This window comes from Artibeus jamaicensis, unplaced genomic scaffold (assembly GCF_021234435.1).
Source record: "Artibeus jamaicensis isolate MK-2021 breed Jamaican fruit bat unplaced genomic scaffold, CSHL_Jam_final contig_585, whole genome shotgun sequence".
Taxonomy (NCBI): Eukaryota; Metazoa; Chordata; class Mammalia; order Chiroptera; family Phyllostomidae; genus Artibeus; species Artibeus jamaicensis.
The window spans coordinates 16,114,380-16,130,319 of record NW_026521894.1 but is presented as its reverse complement, the minus strand read 5'-3'; the positions used below and the strand labels follow the sequence as shown (position 1 = coordinate 16,130,319).

General features: G+C 34.1%; 1 pseudogene; it reads right to left on the bottom strand.

Moving 5' to 3' along the window:
- Positions 1 to 6,041: 6,041 nt before the first annotated feature.
- Positions 6,042 to 6,680, bottom strand: LOC119059725 (securin-like; annotated as a pseudogene).
- Between the last annotated feature and the right edge of the window lie 9,260 nt (positions 6,681 to 15,940).

Genomic DNA, 15,940 nt, shown 5'->3' with positions numbered 1-15,940 from the left:
TTGCCTTTTCTCATTTAATTGAGCTGTTCTATCATCCACAACATTTTTAATAAATAAAATACCAAAATATTATTAAACTTTTGGCAAAGGGAAATGATTATACCTGCACATGTTTGCAAGCACAGCTAATTATATACCAGTAGCAGGTGGCAGTAAACATTTTCCTGCAAACACTGGCTGATGTTATAGAAACACTAACCTTTACCCACAGATTCATGTTATTCCATATGGTGCATTGCATTATTTATTTTATCATTATTATGATTATTTTGCTGATAACAAACACTAAAGAATCTGATATTAGATTATGTTCAATTATATATGAAAGAGTGGCAGACAAACTCAAAGGAAGACATATATTCAATTAATGCCAATAAAAAAAAAAAATTCTTACTCTGGAAGTCATTGGTGATGTCAAACAAAATTCCAGACATTTTAGAATCAAAGCAGTCACTAAATATTTACAATATATTTTTATTTTGGAGTACTTTTTTCTTATGGTTTCATTCAATTTTGCCCAAAGTGGAAAAACAAATTTATTGAATATCTTTCAAATGTTCTTACCATTAAAAAATATTCTTTACACCTTGTTAAATATCTTTTTTTAAATCTCCAACAAAATAGGAGTCCCTAATATAGTTTTAAAATGCACTAAGAAATCACAATAATGGAAATAAAAGTAAATAATAATAATAATGTAGGTAATTCTATGAGACAGTTAAGAGGCCAAACATCTGAATTATTTCACAAGACTATTTTAGATTAGTAAATTGACAAGCATATACATATATATAAAACATATATACCTATATTTTGCCATGTATAATACATACTTTTATGCCCAAATTTTTTAGGGAAAAATAAGAATGTGTATTATTACATGGACAGTACTAATTCTGTAGCTATATAGATATTTTAAATGTTTTATTTATGCTTATGTGTTAAAAGTATAACTCTAGAGACTTCTGCCAAGATGGAGGCATAGGTGGAAACATTGTGCCTTCTCTCACAACCAAGTTTAAAGACAACAAAGTTTTAGTAACAAAAAATTCAGCCAAAACACAGAAAATTGAACTATACGAAAGTTTGAAAACAATAAACCCTTCAGCCAGAGTGGTGAGAGGGGCAGAGCCAACAGCGGAGTGGGGTTGGGCAGGAAAGATCCACCTACCAATCCAAGCACTCAACCCAGGCATGCAGGCAGCCATGGGCGGATCCCAGGTGTGGAGTAGCAATGGGTGGACCCACTGAGGGTGCAAGGCAGCAGGCTGATCTCAGTCACACATTCACGCACAGATAAACCAGCAAAGGAGCAAGCAGTGAGACAGACTGTGCATGCCCCAGTGGGGGGAAGCAGCAGAGGGGACCACTATTTCCATCCTTTGACCCCTGCCTCCATGTACAGTGTCATAATGCAACAACCTGGGTGGCCCTACCCTGGTGAACACCTAAGGCTCCTCTCCTCATATGTAACAGGCACAAATGAAGCAAAACATTATGGCTCAAGAAGAACTCAAAGCCCCAGAGCCCATAACTCTAAGTGAAGGAGAAATAGCCAAACTTTCATATGCATAGTTCAAAACACTGGTGATCAGGATGCTCACAGAACTCGCTGATTTTAGTCACAAATTAGAGGAACAAATGAAGCCTAAACTAATTGAAATGATGGAAAGTGCACAAGAAACCAATAGTGATGAAAAGGAACCTGGGGCTCAAATCAAGGGAGTGGACCACAAGGAAGAAAAAAAATGACCAAACAAAAAAATATAAAGAAACAAGAATTTTAAAAAATGAGGAGAGGCTTAAGAACCTCCAGGACATCTTTAAACACTCCAACATCTGAATTATAGGGGTACCAGAAGGGGAAAAGGAACAGCCATGGATGGAAAACTTATTTGAAAAAATAATGAAGGAGAACTTCCCCAATCTGGAATAGGCAATAGACTTCCAGGAAATCCAGGAAGCTCAGAGAGTCCCAAAGAAGTTGGACCCAAGAAGAAACACACCAAGGCACACAATAATTACATTAGCCAAGATTAAAATGAAGGAGAGAATCCTAGAAGAAGCAAGAGATAAGGGAACAGTCACCTACAAAGGAGTTCCCATCAGACTGTCAGTGGATTTCTCAAAAGAGACCTTATAGGCAAGAAGGGGCTGGAAAGAAGTATTCCAAGTCATAGAATCCAAAGACCTACAACCAAGATTGCTCTATCCAGCAAAACTTTCATTTAGAATGGAAGGACAGATAAAGTGCTTCTCAGATAAGATCAAATTCAAGGAATTCATCATCACCAAGCCCTTATTATATGAAATGTTAAAGGGACTTATCTAAGAAAAAAAAAGATAAAAAATATGAACAGTGAAAGGACAGCAAACTCACAGTTATTAAGAACCACACCTAAAACAAAAGTAAACTAAGAGGACAGCTGGATCAGGAACAGAACCATAGATATGAAGATCACATGGAAGGTTAGCAACAGGGGGGTAACAGAAGGAGAAGGTACAAAAAATAAGTAGCATAGATGGTAGGTAGAAAATAGAAAGGAGGAGGGCAAGAATAGTAGGGGAAATACAGAATCTAAAGAACTTGAGACATGTGGTCATAAACTAAAGGGGGGGAATGGTGGAGGAGGGGTGTGCAGGGTGGAGGGGAATGAAGGGGGGAAAATAGAACAGCTGTAATAGCATAATCAATAAAATATATGTTAAAAAATATAACTTTATAAAGCAACAACAATATCCATATGCAAAATAATACCCCAGAATATGGTACTCAGTTTTGTTTCTAAATATAAGTAAATAAAAAATTGAATTAAAAAATTAAAATGAAAAATGTTTTCCCTCAAAGTTTGGGACCAAAATATGGGTGCACATTTATACATGACAAAATATGGAATTGTGCTTTATTGAATACCTTAGTATTTAAACTGTAAAACTTTCAGGGATTTAAGTCATTATATCCTTGCTTTGAGTCTTTTATGAAAGACTTCAAATGCTAACATTGGACAGTTCTTTGGAACCTCTTTTGACATAGAGGAGAAGTAAGTTAAATATCTGGTAGATAGGTAACTGTGTCAGCAAACAAGCCACATATATCACACAAAGCTATTCATAAATCCAATGGGAATGTGTTGAGTTTTCATTTCATAAAGTTTTTTTCTCAAGGACCAGAGGAAAGCACAGTAGAGAACATAGTTAGAAGGCTAGAACCAGTCTTAGTGGTAATTTAATAGTTCAAGACAGAATAGAATTTTTCCATTTCAGCACCTTTGGCCTAGCTCTTATCATAAATCAATGTACAATTTCATTTTTTAAAAAATTATATGGGTATTAATTTCTTCCCCCACCCTCTAAGGTGCAGCCACAATGCATATATACCATTGGCATATATACCAATGCACCATATACCAATGGTGTCATATATACCATTCTAAGATACAATTTTCCAGATTTGTATCAACTCCTTTATCCTCACACATACCATATCAATAAATATATCAAATATGGGCATTTTTCTATCATTTTGACTACATCACAGCCTTCTTACCTTTTTGGAATATTTTATTTAATTTTAAATGTAGTCTATGATTCTAATCTTTTGTTTTCCAACTTCCTGAACTCATCCTACATTTATTTTAAGGTTTCAGGAAGCTTTGTATTAATCACATGTATATATACATGTGATTAATACACATTAATATATATATTAATCCAATGTATGTATACAGCCCATAGTTTTTCAGGAAAAAACAAAACAAAACAAAGCTGCTTCCCTTTACATAATATTTGTTAATATTTGCATGAAGAAATTGGGAGTATGAGTAAAAAGAAAGTCAAAGTCATTTTTAAAATTTTTGTTTGAACTTCTATTTACTTACCACAATCTAATCACTCAATGTAATAATTAAATTATTATCAATACTAATGACAGACAATCATTATATTGAGTTGTCAACCTGTTTGCCAATTCATTCACCCTTACTGATTGCTACCCCCTCTTTTTTCTGTACTAATTTCCTTCTTATGGAAGTACATTCTTTTTTTTTTAATGTCCTTAAAGAATGATCCATAATTAATGTTGTTTTCCTGTGTTTGAACATGTCATTTTACCCACTCTCTTGAACAATCGATTAGCAGGATATATAATTCTATTTTAACAGTTGTTTATCCTCAAAACTTTGAAGATACTGCTGAACAGTTGTACAGACACTAGTAAGTGTGGTAAGAAGTCTGATGTTACTAGCACTATTATTTGCTTTGGTTGTAATATATTCTTTAATAATTGTTGTCGAAATGGTTTTGTTACATCTTTAGTATCACAATGTTGTGTATTGAATTGTAGTTGTTATTCCAGTTCACTCCTTAGGATACTCCTTCATGATCAGGACTCATGGTTGTCTTGATTCTTGTGTATTCTTAACCATTATTTTTTTAATGCTGCCATATCATATTATATGTAAATATGTAACCCTAAAATGTAGATAAATCTAAGTTTGGCAGTGACTCATACATTTAAGTATATTTGAAGTCAAACTCAAATATATTTCTTAATAAAGCAAATAAACTTCCAAATAAAACTGGAATATGAAGACAGTTGCAATAGTCAGGAGATGACCCATCAGAGGGGAGTTATTGAAAACTAAAATGAAGGAACAATTCAAAGCATTCAGTCATTAGAAAAATAAAAAATAAATATATAATTAGGTTTCGCTATATGTTAGCTGGAATGGCTAAATAATGAGACAGACAATAACATGTTTGACTAAAAGGTGAAGTTACTATAATTCATTTTTTCTGGTTCTTTTTTTTATTGTTCAAGTACAGTTGTCTTTATTTCCCCCCCACTCTCTCCTGCCTAACCCCTGCACCCTCAATTCTATCACCCTTTGGCTTTGTGCATGGGTCCTTTAAACATGTTCCCTGATGACACTTCCCCTTTTTTTTCCCCATTCCACCAGCTCTGGTTACTCTCAGTTTGTTTTTTATTTCCATGTCTTTGGTTCTATTTTGCTTGCTTGTTTGTTTTGTTGATTAGATTCCACTTACAGTGGAGATCATATGCTATTTGTCTTTCACTGCCTAGCTTCTTTCACTTAGCATAACATTCTCTAGTCCCATCCATGCTCTCGCAAAGGGTAGGATCTCCTTCTTTCTTTCTGCTGAGTAACAATCCATTGTTTATGTAGATATGCCACAGTTTTTTTTATCCTTCTATTTACTGATGGGCACTTAGGCTGTTTTCAGCACTTGCCTATTGTAAATTGTGCTGCTATAAACATTGGGGTGCATAGGTTCTTTTTTAATTGGTGTTTCAGGATTCTTAGAGTATAATTCCAGTAGTGGAATTGCTCGGTCAAGAGGCAGTTCTATTTTTAGTTGAGGAAGTTCCATACTGTTTTCCACAGTGGCTGCACCAGTCTGAATTCCCACCAACAGTGTACAAGGGTTCCCTTTTCCCCACAATCTCACCAGCACTTGTTTGTTGGTTTGCTTATTATGCCCGTTTTGACTGGCATGAAGAGGTACCCATTGTGGTTTTAATTTGCATCTCTCTGATGGCTAGTGATGCTAAGAATCCTTTTATGTGTCTCTGCTCCCTCTGTATGTCCTCCTTGGAGAAGTGTGTGTTCAGGTCTTTTGCCCATTTTTTAATTGGGTTGTTTGTCTTCCTGAAGTGGAGTCCTGTGAGTTCTTTATATATTTTGGAGATCAAACCCTTTTCCAAGATAACTATCCTTCACAGGCCATTCCAAAAAATACAAGAAGATGGAAGGCTCCCAAACACTTTTTATGAAGCCAGCATCATCCTAATCCCAAAACCAGATAAAGACATGACAAAGAAAGAAAAGTTCAGGCCAATATCACTGATGAACATAGACACTAAAATCTTTCTCAAATATTTAACTGTTTATATTTGGCACCTGAAGAAATGCAAAAACATTATTTCTGAGGTTTTTAAATGTATTAACATTATTTATATATGAAGTTATTAATTATAGAAGGAATCTACTTTTCTTATTTTTTGTTAGAGAGTTACTATATTAATGCAAACACTTAATACATACACACAAACTATAAAACACTAAGAAACTTTCTATGTCATAGCACACAGGTAGCAATTCAACATCCAGAGTTGACAGAATGCTTGAGAGAGACTACAATGCATCAGACTCCCACTGGTGAAGGGGACATCCTCACAGGTAAAGGGGGACCGAGGTGTAAAAGCCTTTCAAGTTCCTCTCCTCACTGAGGATCATGAAAGGCACTCTGTTCAACCACAACTGGGCGATCTGGTGTTCTTCAGGCATGCCAAAACTCTCAAAGTTTAGAGTACTGAAGGGAAAGAACTTTTCTATTTCTGGGTAGGCGCCATCTGAGCAGGAGCAGAGCTTTTTCCTGTTAGTCTCCTGGGTCACCTTTTTAGCAGAGAAGGTCATATCTTTTTGAGAGGTCCACTAGTCTTTACTGACTTTTCTGTAGCACTAATAACAGTTCCAAAAGCCTATTTGGGAGCTTAAGGTAAGGCTGGTGGAACATCAAACATTTTGCCAACATGTGTTGTTGAAACCTGAGATCTCTCATCAAAAGCTTTAACTAAAGGCCTGAACTCCAGCTTCAGCCAGTCCTTAGGACTAACACGGGTGCCTGTTTTTCTCATCCAGAAAGATCACAGTAGCCATTCTGGATCAACTATTTCTGTTGTCATAATATGACTACTGGAATATTTACAATGATTTCTAGGGCTGGCATTATATTTTACTTGGACAGCATTGCTTTGGAGGGTTTTAGCTTGGGTAGCAGGGATGTGAAAATCTACATTTCTTTTTAGGGACAATATAATTTGTGAAGAATGCTGTGTAATATGATCTAATTTCCAATTGCAGACAAAATTAAAATTGCCTAAGAGGATTATAATTGCTTTGAGTATGGCGAAGGTAATTGAAAACATTGGTATATTCTATGGTGTGCTAATTAGGAAAAGAAACATTAATTAAAATGAAGGTCATATAATTTATTTGTCCTCATTTAATAAGGTATATTTTTATCTTAAGGAATAAATTATAAATAATAAGGGATATATATGTATATATATATATATATATACATACATGCAGCATTAAAGTAGATAGACACAAATATTATCATTACTTTTTTTAGAGACGAATAATTTTTATTTATTTAATTTTTAATTACAGACTACATTTAATATTTTGTATTAATTTTAGGTATACGGCATAGTGGGTTGATAATTATATGCTTTACAAAGTGTTCCTCCTGATATCTTTAGTAATCACCAGGTACCACAAATAGTTATTAAAATACTATTGACTATATTCCTCATACTGTACTTCATATTCCTGTGACTATTTTGTGTCTGCCAATCTGTACTTCTTAATTCCTTCACCTTTCACCCAGTCTCTTAACCTCTTCCCTTCTGGCAACCATCAATCTGTTCTCTATACTACGAGTCATTTCTATTGTGGTTGTTCTTTATTCTGTTCTTTAGATTCCACATATAAGTGAAATCATATGGTATTTGTCTTTCTCAGACTCACTTATTTCATCATAATACCCTCTAGTTTCACTCCAGCTCTCACAAATGGTAAGATTTCATTTTAATTGAAAAGTTATATTCCATTATATATATGTACCACTACTATATTTTTATTTACTTGTCTTCTGATGGGAACTTGGATTGCTTCTATAGCTCGGTTATTGTAAATAATGCTACAGTGGACATAGGGATGCATATATTCTTTTGAGTTAGTGCTTTATGTTTCTTCAGATATATGAGTTTTTCAGAAGTGAAATCACTGGGTCATAAGGCAGTTTTATTTTCCCAAACCACAATATGTATGCTTATATATTTTGTGTATTTATGTGTGTATCCTTTAGTTAACCTGAGCAACAAGACCTATATTAGTATACTATATTATATGTGTATGTTATATATTAAAATTTATATACTCAATGGTATTGATATAGATATATAAATATATGGATATCTATGTATAGATATGGATGTTTAGATATGGATATATAAATATCCATGTATATATATTTATATATTCATATAGAGAATATATTTCATCTATGAGTATGGCTACTGGGAATATACACTAAACTTCCAAATCATCAATTCAAAAGAATCTATGTGCCCCTGTGTTCACAGCAATGCTATTTCAAATAGCCAAGTCCTGGAAACAGCCTAAGTTCCCATCAGTAAATGAGTGAATCAAAAACTGTGGTAAATTTACACAATGGAATACTACACAGCAGAGAGAAAGAAGAAGCTCCTACCCCTTACAACAGGAAAAATGGACCTGGAGAGCATTATGGTAAGTGAAATAAGCCAATCAGAGAAAAACAAATACCATGTGATCTCCTCTATAAATGGAATCTAATAAATAAGATAAACTAACAAACAATATAGAAACAGAGACATGGAAACACGGAACAGTGACCAGAGGGGAGGTGATAATGGTGGAAAGAAGGAAAAGAAACTAGTCAAAAAACGTGTATGAATGACCCATGGAAATGAACAACACTGTAGGAATGGACTGTGGGAGTGGGATGGACAGAAGAGGGCAAAAGGGGGGATAAAGGGGTAATATAGAATAACAATAAAAATTATAAAAATGAATAAAATCAATATGTTTTTACATCTGATATTTGTCACATCAACTGCATCCATTTTATGAATCACCTCCATTTTGACCCTACCCTGTGCCTGGCCTCTTTGCCTGATTTCCACATATATTTCTCAGGGTATACTAAGAAAATCATTTCCTATCTAGCATTCATGGCCAGCCCTCCCTGATTAAGAAATCCCTTGTAGGTACTCAAAATATCTCCCTATATTAAAATGTATATGAAGACTGGCAGCTATGACACATATTAATCATTTTCTGTCTTGTCTCTTACAGAAACACATTGAAAATATCTTAGAACTAACAGCCCATTTTGTCACTATGTGCCCCTCTTTTAAAACAATACTGCTCAGAGTTTAATGTGCTTACTAAATGCCTGGTACCTTCTTAAAATGCAGATCTGATTTCGTGAATCTGGGGTGTGGCTAGAAATTCTGTATTTATAACAAGCACCAGGTGATGGTGATACCAATGCTAATGATCTGTGGACCACACTTGTGGAAACAATCTCTTAGTCTGTGATGACAATGACTGACATTTACACCTATACACCTACAACTCCAGCACGTGTTCAATATTTCCAACGTAGTAGCACCTCACTGATGTTTGCTGCATGAATGGATAAATAGTAACAATAATCACTAAGATATTTTGATTCGACAAGCCATAGCATACATTTTATGTTCAGTGTTTAAATTTTTTTTCAACAATCACATAAGAAATATTCAAGTGGCTTAGAGGGGCATATTAAATTTTTAAATAGAAAAGCTAGTAAATGTCAGAATTCTTATTCTGGCTTTGCATTCTCCATATATATGTGTATGTATATGATTTTATGTATATGCAATGTACATAATATATATTACATTACCACTATACCTGCTTATTTTGACTTAAAATTTTCAGAAATTTTTTCAAAGAATAAAATATTTTGTGTGCATGTTGTGCATATATGTTTTGCTTTACCTTCCACATGCCTCAGTTTAATCATTTATTTAATTTAAATAATAATCTTATTTCCTTGTGGTGGTATGAAAATTAAAGTAGATAGTCTATAGAAAGCAATTATCAAAATGCCCAGACTGACATGCATTTAGGAACTGCGTGACCCGGAAACAAAGGGGTGGGTCGGAGTTCATAGTCGGTCTCTGTTGAAGAAAAAAACAAAAATCAAAAAAAAACAGTGGAACTGAGATTTGCTTTTGTTTCCCCCCCCCCATGACAAGTAGTAATTGGTATGTGGAATGTAATGAGATATGATTATTCTCACGTTTATTGCACAGTTATCTTTAGAATAGGCATGTAAGATAGTATCAGAGAGGGGTAATTTATATATTGGAAACAGTGTTCTTCATCTACTAAAGGATGCAAAACATATTGGCTGATATAATAAGGTAAACTTTCAAGTCCAAAGTAATATATAAATAATTGGCGTATTTATATATTTGATATGTGATTCCATTTTCTCATCTTCAAATTGAATGATACTTGAGTAACAGCAACTCCCATTCATTGCTGGTGGGAATGCCAAGTGGCACAGCTACTTTGGAGGCAAATTGGTAAACATACACAAGGAAACATACTCTTACCATCTAATTCAGCAACCATGCTCTTTAGTATTTACCCAAAATTTAAAAACTTATATTTACACAAAAACCCATGCACAGATGTTTATGGCAGCTCAATTCATACCACAACTTGGAAGCAACCAACATGTCATTTAGTAGGTGAGTGGGTAAATAAATGATATTATAGCCATACAATGGAATGTTACTTAGCAATATAAATAAGTGAGCTATCAAGCTACAAAAGGATATATAAGAAACTTAAATGCATATTACTAAATAAAATAAGCCAATTTGGAAAGACTCCATATTATATGATTTCAATTCTATGGCATTTTGGAAAGATCAAAACATTGAAAACAGTAAGTTTAGTGGTTAGAAAAGAGGGAGAAATGAATAGTTGGAACACAGAAGATTTTTAGGACAGCGAACCTATTCTGTGATGCTATAATGAGAGATGTCTGTCATTATACATTGGGTAAAATGCACAGAAAGTGCCCTGGCTGGTGTGGCTCAGTTGGTTGGAGCATCCTCTGTAACCAATAGGTTGTGGCATTTGATCCCTGGTCAGGGCACATATCTAGGTTGTGGTTCAGTTCCAGGCCTGGGCATGTATAACCCCCGATCCTGAAGTATATAGGAGGCAACCAATCAATGCTTCTCCCTCCCTTTCTCCCTTATTCTTTCTCTAAAAAAGCAATGAAAAAATGTCCTCTGGTGAGGCTTGAAAAACACAGAAAGTATACAAGCAGGAGTACATACACCCTAGGTATTCAGTGGATTTTGGGTGATAACACATTGTCAGTGTAGGTTAATCAATTGCAACAAATGTATAGGTCTGTACTATTATTTATTTATCTGCTTGCCTAAAGATTGGGGATATTGATAGCAAGAAAAGCTGTGCACGTGTAAGGAAAGGGGTAACATGGGAAGTCAATGTACTTATCAATTATTTTTCTGTGAGATAATGAAAATATTTTTAAAAAAAAAAAAGGGGAACCTTTTTTTTTTCAGTAAATTAGAAAATGCTGTATTTATTAGAACAGTGTAAAGCTAATCAACCTTTGATTGGGTGGCATCACTTGCAAAATAGAACAAAGTGCGTAACTCTGAAATGCAGCCGTCATAATGCACACTGCCAGGTGTCAGGCTTCCAGTCTGCTTATGACAAACATGTCCCCATAATGCCTTTTAGAAACATCCAAATGTGTCAAAACTTTTCATTCTCAATTTTGAAATGCTTACTTTATTTTAAATTTTAAGCAAAATTCCAGTTTTTCAATATATCTCATCTGTTTGTTTTAATTTTTTCATATCTATATGTTTTTTTTCAAATTTAGGCAGAGTTTGGAAAAGTGATAAGACCTGACTTAATACAGATTACTGAGAAACAAATTACTTTGCTTTTTCAATAGTTTGATGTAAAACTTGAAAATATTATTTGCGCACATTAACTCAAATTAGCTTTAATGTCAATACATTTCTCATCTCATCAAATCTCCTTAACTGCATGAATTTATTTTAAATCTGGGGTGTCATACTTAATAATAGGATAAAGGTAATAGGAGAAAGTTTATGAAAGAGGCCACAAAATTACTGAAACTCAAAAGTGTTTACTTGAAAATAGGCAATTTCCTTAAGATTTATTTGGAATTATTTTGAGAGATGGCTTACTTAACTACCTAGACACATATCTGTTTGAATTCTAAGCATAAGGCTCATACTTCTGCCTAACTCCATACAATATCTATTTTAGAATAAGATATCTGAGCTATTACAGAGGCAACATCCATAATTCTGTTCTATGAGGCATCTCCAATGATCATGCTCAATAAATGTTTGTTAAAAATAACATTTCTATAATCACAAAATATTTGTAATGTTTAGGAGGACAATTATCCATTTACAATATAAGGTGCTTCAATCGGGTATGAGGTTTATAGGCTTACAATTTAAAAATGACCTATAGTAGAAAGCTAATTGATATATAATAATTTGTAACTTATATGTGTTTAATTATATATAAATAAGAATACGGTTTAAATAAACAGTGTCTACTCTGATCACTGTCAGTATAATTATGATTAAAATGAACAGTTTTCAAAATTTATATGCATATTTATTAGCTTACTTGATCAGGATACAATTTTTGGTACACAACTGCTTCTAGACATGAGATAGTGTATCTTTCTCCTTTTGTGTTTTTTATTTTTTTGGATAATTGCTCAATTTTACTGTAATGTCAACAGTACCTTCTCATTAAAGAGCTCCAAATGGTTTGCATTTAATCAAAATGTTTTACCATTTATTCTGTGAGCCCTCTTAGAAATGTTTCAACACTTTCTTATTTAGTAAGTGAAAATTGACAGATGTTATGCCTGTTAGTTTTGCATATAAAGTGCACCGCTATTAGATAAATTTTTACCTATAATTTTATTCCTGTAATTTTATTCCTGTAATTTTATTTCCTTTATCCAGCTCCTAAATACAAATATTTATTGCATGCCCAATTGTGCTAGCCACACCAGAGCTAGCCACAGTGCTAGGTATTGGTTATGTAAACACAAAGAGGATTTTGCTCCTCTTCCAAGAATTCATAAATTAATGAAGTAAAAAATAAAGTTGCAAGTGTTTTAGCAGAGCACGTTAAAAAAGTAAGTAGAAAAAATAAATCACAACAAAAGGTCATCCGATGTTCAATGTAGACTCTCCTTGTTACAGAACAGGCCCAAGGAAGGGTGTACAATATACTAACACCAAAAGGACACCCCCCTAGGTTCTCTATGCCTGCTGCCAGTGGAAAGATGCCTCTCAAGGCCAGAGATCTGTGAAAAGGAAAGGAAATATTTATTTAAAGCTATACAGACTTAGAGTAGTGACTTAATGTCTTCATTAAAATATTAAAGTCCTTTAGCATACCCACAGACACACACAGTCCTTCCTTCTCCCTCTGCTCTAATCTGGGAGACTGTATCTCAGGACAAGAAGTAGAAGGAGTCTGTGATTCAGACTTTCAGCACCATCAGCTGTGTCATCGCCATGATTTCCAGCTAATCCAAAGCCATGTGGCACCTTCTCATAGACCACCAGCCAGAGTCCTTTCACCCACTTTCTTCCAGGCAAAGTCTCTACTGCTTCCTAAGCCACGTGGCAAAAGGGAGCACCCCAAAGCACTTGGTCCTCACTCTTGCTGAGGCTGGGAGAGTCCCCACTCTGTCAAAGTTATGTGGTTCTCCCCTCGCATGGCTGCCCTGTCTGAGTTTCAAACTTCTTCTGCAGCCCCATTTCCAACTCCTCCTACAATCAGTTACACCTGCCAATATTCCCATATTCTTCCAGCTTCACTGGTCTGTCATGGTAATTCTGGGCAGGCGTGGCCCCATGGGGTGGAGCCAATCATCTCCAAGCTCTCACTCAGGTGCTGTAACCAGGGGGAGTTGCCTCCCAGTTACATGTTGGGTGGAAGTCACTTCCATGGCCCTGGCTCAAAGCATGGCCACAGCTATTTAATCTGTCCATGAAACCAGTTGGAGGTTATAGATATGTTAAATGACCATTCTAGAAGTTATCTGCAAAGCTGTTGCTATACAAAACAGCTCTGAATGGCACTGCTCCATGTGTCCCATCCCCCAGCTCAGACTTGTAGGGATGAGGATATCATATATATATATATATATATATATATATATATATATATATATATATATATATATAGTATTTTCTTGACACCTTGAGTTCTGGACCCCATTACAAATCCCTATTTGGGGCACCCCTCTTGGCTGCACCCTGTTACACCCTTAAGCGCTTGAATGAAGCTAAGAACAGTATTGTAGTAATCAAAGCAATCTAATGATTATAGATCATATGTGCAGATCTGTTACAAATACAACTTTTACAATAACTCAATTTCTTAAGATTTCTTTTGAGTCCACTAAAATGAAAGTTGGTATATGTGTGTTTGTGTGTATATAGAAATATTATGCTGAACTTTTGCTGAGGGGTACATCTATTTCCTCATCATTATAAACTTTAATGTTTGAAAGGAAGTAAATATAACAGGAATTATTTAAATCTGACTTTTAAAAATATCTAATATGATTTAAAATATCGTGAGTGCACCAGGAAAGTTTTGCTAAAGATCTATTTTGAAGACTAATCAGTGCTCTAAATGCTTGAGAGTTCAAACCCTCTCAGTTTTTTTCAATAAATAAAGTTAAAATATTAATACTTTAGTTGTAAAAGTTAAAATGGCATTAAAATCAAGGCCCAACTAAATTTTATAGGGTGCTGGTGGCTAAAATTCTATATATTTAAAGTCGTTACGATTTCTGTAGGTAGCATATTTGCCTTAAATAATTTAATTAGTATCCATCTAAAAAAGCATATTTAGTATTAAATGAACATATAGCATAATCATTTATTAAAAACAAACATAATTAAAATAATTCTTTTTTCACTGAGCTTCTGTACTTCATTTCTGTATTTCTCATCTTGAGCAGCACAGGAGAGAAATCATACAGTTAACTGTAACACTGAAAATTTTTGGTCTCTAAAGTCACATGGTTTCCCAATGCCTTCCAATATCTTCCAAAATGTTCCTAATTAGTTCTTTCTTCTACTCATTAACTTTTTATTTCAAAATATCTCCATTCTATGCTACTGACCCACCTATTCTACCACAATGTTCACTTAATTAGAGCAAATGGCATCACTTCCAATTTTATAAGAAAATAATATTTGCTACACAAATTTAGCAAGCTCTTCTATTAATCTAAATTATTTTTCAAAACTATTACATGTTATATGGCAAACCATTATGCTTATTATAATCCATTTGCTTTTATACCTGCCATTTCCTTAGACTTTGCCCTAAAAAAAGAAAGTTATTTCTCCAACTAAAATGGGAGGGAGGTGGGGAACACTGCAGGGGGTGGGCTGGGTTGGGAGTATAAGACAGAAAACTGTACTTGAACAATAATTAAATAAATCTAAAAATTAATAAATTAATTAATTAATTAATTAATTTAAACAAAACAAAACAAAACATTTCATCACTGTCATTCATCAATTGTTTTTTGTTCTTCTACTGGTTTTATCCCCAAGAATTTTTTCCCATTCTTAAAAACATTTCTTCAACTTTATTTTTAATTTAATTTTATTATTTTTTAAATTACAGTCTACATTCATTATTACTTTGTACTTATTTCTGGTATACAGTGTAATGGTTAGATAATTGTACACTTTGTAAAGTTTCCCCCGATGTTTCCAGTACCCAACTGGCACAATACACAGTTATTACAATATTATTGACTGTATTTCCCATGCTGTACTTTGTATTCCCATTGCTATTTTGTAACTACCAGTCTGTACTTCTTAATCCCTTCCCCTTTCACCCTGTTCTACATCCTCTCCCCTCTGGAGATCATCAGTCTGCTTCTGTATCTATGAGTCTGTTTCTGTTTTGTTTGTTCCTTATATTCTTCTTTATATTCCACATGTAAAAAAAAATCATATGATACTTGTTTTTCTCTGACTGACATATTTCACTTAGCATAATACCCTTCAGGTTCTTCAACTTTAAATATTTTCCTTACCTCCCCCTATTTAACCATTACTCCATAGTAATGATTATTTCTAGACATTGTACCCATTTTCTGATTTACCACTTACCACATAATTCATTTTTGTATCCATTGATGACATTAAGCTATCACTTTTTATCAG